At 47.5% G+C, this 5,175-nt stretch overlaps 1 long non-coding RNA gene across 2 annotated transcripts; it reads right to left on the bottom strand.

Annotated features, from left to right (window-relative positions):
- Positions 1-397: 397 nt before the first annotated feature.
- LOC307215151 lies at positions 398-5,175 on the bottom strand. 2 transcript variants are annotated; one of them, XR_013838323.1, is made up of 3 exons: positions 4,833-5,175; positions 2,898-3,086; positions 398-494 (listed from the first exon to the last, which is right to left on the bottom strand). It is a non-coding gene; the product is annotated as an uncharacterized lncRNA (long non-coding RNA). The 2 variants fall into 2 exon arrangements; XR_013838324.1 differs by lacking the exon at positions 2,898-3,086.

Here is a 5,175-nt window from a genome sequence, read left to right as displayed (position 1 = left end):
CCCGTGGCGACCTGGAAGTACCGGAAAGGGTTACTTCCAGGTTTCGCTGCTCGCGCATGCGCAGAAGTAGAAAATTGCGAACTGCGTGTGCACAGACACAGTGCGTTCCTCTCAGGTTGCGAACGGTGCTCCAGAACAGATCCTGTTCGCTACCAGAGGTACCACTGTATTTGATGCTGTTATAATTTTACACTTGAAAAATCAAATAAAAATTATTTACAAAAAATAAAATAAAAAATACTGTCCTTGATAATGGAGATGGAGCATGACCTCTCTCTCTCCTGTAGCGGACTCTCAGAAGCTCTGCTGATCTCCCTACCGGGCCTGTAGTCTTTCACTCAACCGAAGGCCAGCTTCCAAGACACTTCCCTGGTGAGCTGCTGAGTTTCACGGAGTATCACTCGCCTCTTTCCTTTGACAAAATGCTCACGTTGACTGCCATGTTTTAAATGCCCACCTCGGCCTGTTTTCAGCACCTATGTTAAAATTGCCACCTGCAGAAGTATTGCAAATGTGGATGGTGGGACAACAGCATCAGGTCTCCCGGAATGGTCAACTTGTGGTGTGTGTATGTTTAAAAAGTGGGTTCATTAAAAAACAAACACACATATATGTTGCACTTTTTGTACCACCAGTTTGGTCCAAAACAGCTCCCTCCCCAAAAATATTTCTTGGCCTGGAGAAACATTTGGAAATCTAAATTATCATAGAATGATAGAATTGTAGAGTTAGAAGGTGTTATGAAGCTGAGGCTCCAAGACTTTGGCCACCTCATGAGAAGAGAAGACTCCCTGGAAAAGACCCTGATGTTGGGAAAGATGGAGGGCAGCAGGAGAAGGGGACAACAGAGGAGGACGAGATGGTTGGACAGTGTTCTCGAAGCTACCAGCATGAGTTTGACCAAACCATGGGAGGCAGTGGAAGACAGGAGAGCCTGGCATGCTCTGGTCCATGGGGTCATGAAGAGTCGGACATGACTAAATGACTAAAAAACAACAACAGGAGGGGTGATCAATGTATTCAACAACAATGTATTCAGTGGTCTGTGTTTACCTGATCTTGAGTCTGGACTAAGGATTCTGAGCCCCTGTGTTCTGATTCGATACATGATATCCAATCACAGAACATTTCAGGATTTGGGCCTCTGCCATTGGCCCTTAAACTCTGAAACGTGATTCGCAGCTTGGAAGTTTAGACAGCCAATCACGTTGGGAGTGGGAGTGGCCCAGGCCTTCAGAAATGTATATAAGCAGTTGCTTTGCCCCTTTTGTCCAGTTCTGTTAGTTCAATAAAGGTTCTTGCTGTTATCGCTGTGTCTTGCCTCGTGGGGACCCACCTACACTTCAGAAGGTGCCGCAAGAAACATCTAGTCCAACCCCTACAATGCTGGAACCACAGCTGAAAGAATCCCTGACAGATGACCAGCCAGCATCTGTTTAAAATCCTCCAGTGAAGAAGTCCACCACCTGCTGGAAGAGTCCTTTCCAGTACTGAACAGCTCTTACCGTCAGAAAGTTATTCCTAATGTTTAATCGGAATCTCCTTCCTTCTGATTTGAATCCATCAGTTTGGGCCGTACCATCTGAGGCAGTAGAAAACAAGCTTGTTCCACCTGCCGTGTGAATTTGGGACAGAGAAAGCAATTCTTCACACTATACTTAGCTAAGCTATGGTAGGCCCACCAACTTGGATGGTTTTAAAACATACAAATATACAAATGGAAGATCTGTATATTGAAATTCCCTCCCTGGAGAAGGCAGACAGGGTCTCTCCTTGCTGTCTTTCATCCGGCAGGTGAAAACATTGTTCCAACAGGCTTTTGGGAACTGACTGCTTTGAATGAAAGAGACAGCGTCCTATTGTATTTATTGTAATTGTTTGTATGGTTTTAGTACAGTCATACCTTGATTGTCGAACACCCTGGAACTCGGACGTTTTGGCTCCCGAACGCCGCAAACCCGGAAGTGATTGTTCCAGTTTGTGAACATTCTTTTGGAACCTGAATGTCCGATGGGGCTTTCGTGGCTTCTGATTGGCTGCAGGAGCTTCCTGCAGCCAATCAGAAGCCGTGATTTGGTTTTTGAATGTTTTGGAAGTCAAACGGACTTCCACAATGGATTCTGTTCGACTTCCAGGGTATGACTGTACATTAGATAAAAGGTAAAGGTAAAGGGACCCCTGACCGTTAGGTCCAGTCGCGGACGACTCTGGGGTTGTGGCGCTCATCTCGCTTTATTGGCCGAGGGAGCCGGTGTACAGCTTCTGGGTCATGTGGTCAGCAGGACTAAGCTGGTTATGGCAAACCAGAGCAGCATTTGGAAATACCGTTTACCTTCCCGCCGTAGCGGTACCTATTTATCTACTTGTACTTCGTTTTTGCAAACTGCTAGGTTGGCAGGAGCAGGGACCGAGCAACGGGAGCTCACCCTGTCGCAGGTATTCAAACTGCCAACCTTCTGATCAGCAAACCCTAGGCTCTGTGGTTTAGACCACACTGCTACCCGTGTCCCTGTACATTAGATAGATAGCTTTAATTCGATCCATGTTTAATTGGTGTTTTTTTAAAAAATGATGGGCTTTTTCCTACGTTTTATCTGTTCTTTTATCTGTATGGCTCCATGAGTCCCTGCCAGGGAAAAAGATGGAGCATGAATAATAATAATAATAATAATAATAATAATAATAGGCTCTTGATAGCTGCTACTAGCCAGTAATATGCGACCCCCTCAAAGGTTGTCCAGAAGGGAATGCAGACCTTGGGAGAGAAAATGTTGCCTACTGCTGCCCTAAGCCTTTGGGCCTGTTTGAGTTTGTCTTTAAAACCAAAAGGCTCAAGGTCTGTCTTCCCAAGCTGCATTCTTTCAGACTTCCTCAGTCATGCCATTGACGTTTCTCACCCTGACAGTGGCTGTGGCGGCTGATGTAGCAACAGCAGCAGCTCTCTCAAAAACCCGGGCGTTGAAAAGCCAACAGCAGTCCGAGGCGGAGGATGAAATGTGAGAAATGGAAGATCTCAGCTTCGCACGGCCACAGCAGGCCGAGAGAGCTCGCCGGGAGCCGTCATCGCAGTTACCGGGCAGTTGCCCCTGTCGAAACCAAATCTCTTTTGAAATGGGCCCGTTAACATGCAGCAGGAGGAGAAAAGTAAATGGGGGTGAGAGAGAAGGGGGAAAATAGGACGCAGGAAAAGGGAGTATTTTGTTTTCAAAAGCAGATCCAAGGTTCGGGAACAGCTCCAGCAGCAAGCAGAGGACAGTCCTTTGTGTGAAGGTATCTGCCATTTGAAGGGCGTAGAGATAAAGGAAACGACATTATTCACAGGTGGAGCAGCAATCAAATCTCATACAATTGTGGAATTGTAGCGTTGGAAGGGACCCTGAGGATCATCTAGTCCAACCCCTGCAACGTACGAATCACAACACGCGGTCCCCCATCCAATCGCGAACCATACCGGACTCTGCTTAGCTTTGCAAATGTGCGAGTAGCTTTATTGCTGCGCTGCTAGGAGACGGCGCATGCTGCTAGGAGGAATGAATGCAGCATCTGGGAATTTTTTCAACTAAGAGAAAAAAGACGAGTAAGAGGCCACATGACGGAAGTTTATAAAATTAGGCATGGCAGGGAGAAAGCAGATAGGGGAAAGCCCTCTCCCTTTCTCTTAACACTAGGACCCCTGGACAAATAATAACGCTGCATGTTGGAAAATTCAGAACAGATATAAGTAAATCCTTTTCCTCGCAGTGCATTGTTAAACTATGGAACTCCCTGCCACAGGAGGAAGTGATGGCCGCCATCTTGGATGGCTGTGAAAGAGCAGAAACTCATGGAGGAGAAGGCATTGAGGGGTTACTAGCCCCAATGGCTATGTTCTTCATCCACAGTTGGTCCCTTACCTTTCCCGCCCCGACCTGGCCACAGTGATCCATGCGACGGTCACCTCCAGGCTTGACTACTGTAATTCGCTCTACGTGGGGCTGCCCTTGAAGCTGTCCCAGAAACTCCAGCAGTGCAGAAACTCCAGCGGTGCAGAATCTGCAGCGAAGCTCCTCACAAGGTCTCTGCCATGGGAGCATATTCACCCAGTGCTTTTCCAGCTGCACTGGCTCCCGGTGGAGTACAGGGTCAGTTTTAAGGTGCTGGTTTTGACCTTTAAAGCCCTTCACAGCTTAGGACCCTCATACCTATGGGACCGCCTCTCCCCCTGTATGCCCCACGGAGAGCCTCAAGGTCCATAAATAGCAACACCCTAGAGGTCCCAGGCCCCAAGGATGTCAGATTAGCTTCAAGCAGAGCCAGGGCCTTCTCTACACTGGCTCTGGCCTGGTGGAAAGCTCTGTCTCATGAGACCAGGGCCCTGCAGGATCTGATTTCTTTCCGCAGGGCCTGTAAGACAGAGCTGTTCCGCCTGGCCTTTGGCTTGGAGCCAGTTTGATTTCCTCCCCCTCTTCCTTTTTTCTTTTTCCTTTTTCCTCCTGTGTTGAGGCTGCATTTTAATATCTTAATGTTTTAATATTTTAATGTTGTATTTTAATCTGGTTTTTAAGTTGTATTCATTCAACTTGTTTTTATTATTGCTTGTTAGCTGCCCTGAGCCCGGCCTTGGCTGGGGAGGGCAGGGTATAAATAAAATTGATGATGATGATGATGATGATGATGATGAATGTTAAAAGGTAATCAAAAAGGACCCCTGGAGTTTTCTTTGCCCTCCCCTTAACAGCATTAAGAACATGGCCTGTTTGCTTCCAGGAGAATGGTGACTCAATGCCACTTCCTTTTATAAACTGTACACACATACACACAAATGTAGCTGTCTGGTCTTCCTTGTTGCTCACCTCCTTCCACTGGCCAGTTCACCTCCACATGGAAGGAGACCACCCAGTGCTGACAACCACAGCCGTTGGCCCCTGTGTTCTGCCAGGGAAGAGGGAGTGGACCGCCTTTATATCAGCACAGCTGCCATGTGCTTTTGTGACATCACAGGCAGTCCACAGCCAATGGCAACAGCTGAGGAGGCATCACCATAGCCTCCTTAGACCTCACAATGGTGGATGCAGCTCAACAGCCCTTATCTGTATTGGAAGGTGAAGGTAAAGGACCCCTGGACAGTCAAGTCCAGTCAAAGGCAACTATGGGGTTGCAGAGCTCATCTCACTTTCAGACCAAGAGAGCCGGCAT

The sequence above is a fragment of the Podarcis cretensis genome (assembly GCF_951804945.1).
Source record: "Podarcis cretensis genome assembly, chromosome: 4".
In the NCBI taxonomy this organism is placed as follows: Eukaryota; Metazoa; Chordata; class Lepidosauria; order Squamata; family Lacertidae; genus Podarcis; species Podarcis cretensis.
The sequence above is the reverse complement of the archived record's forward strand: the minus strand, read 5'-3'. Positions and strand labels throughout refer to the sequence as shown.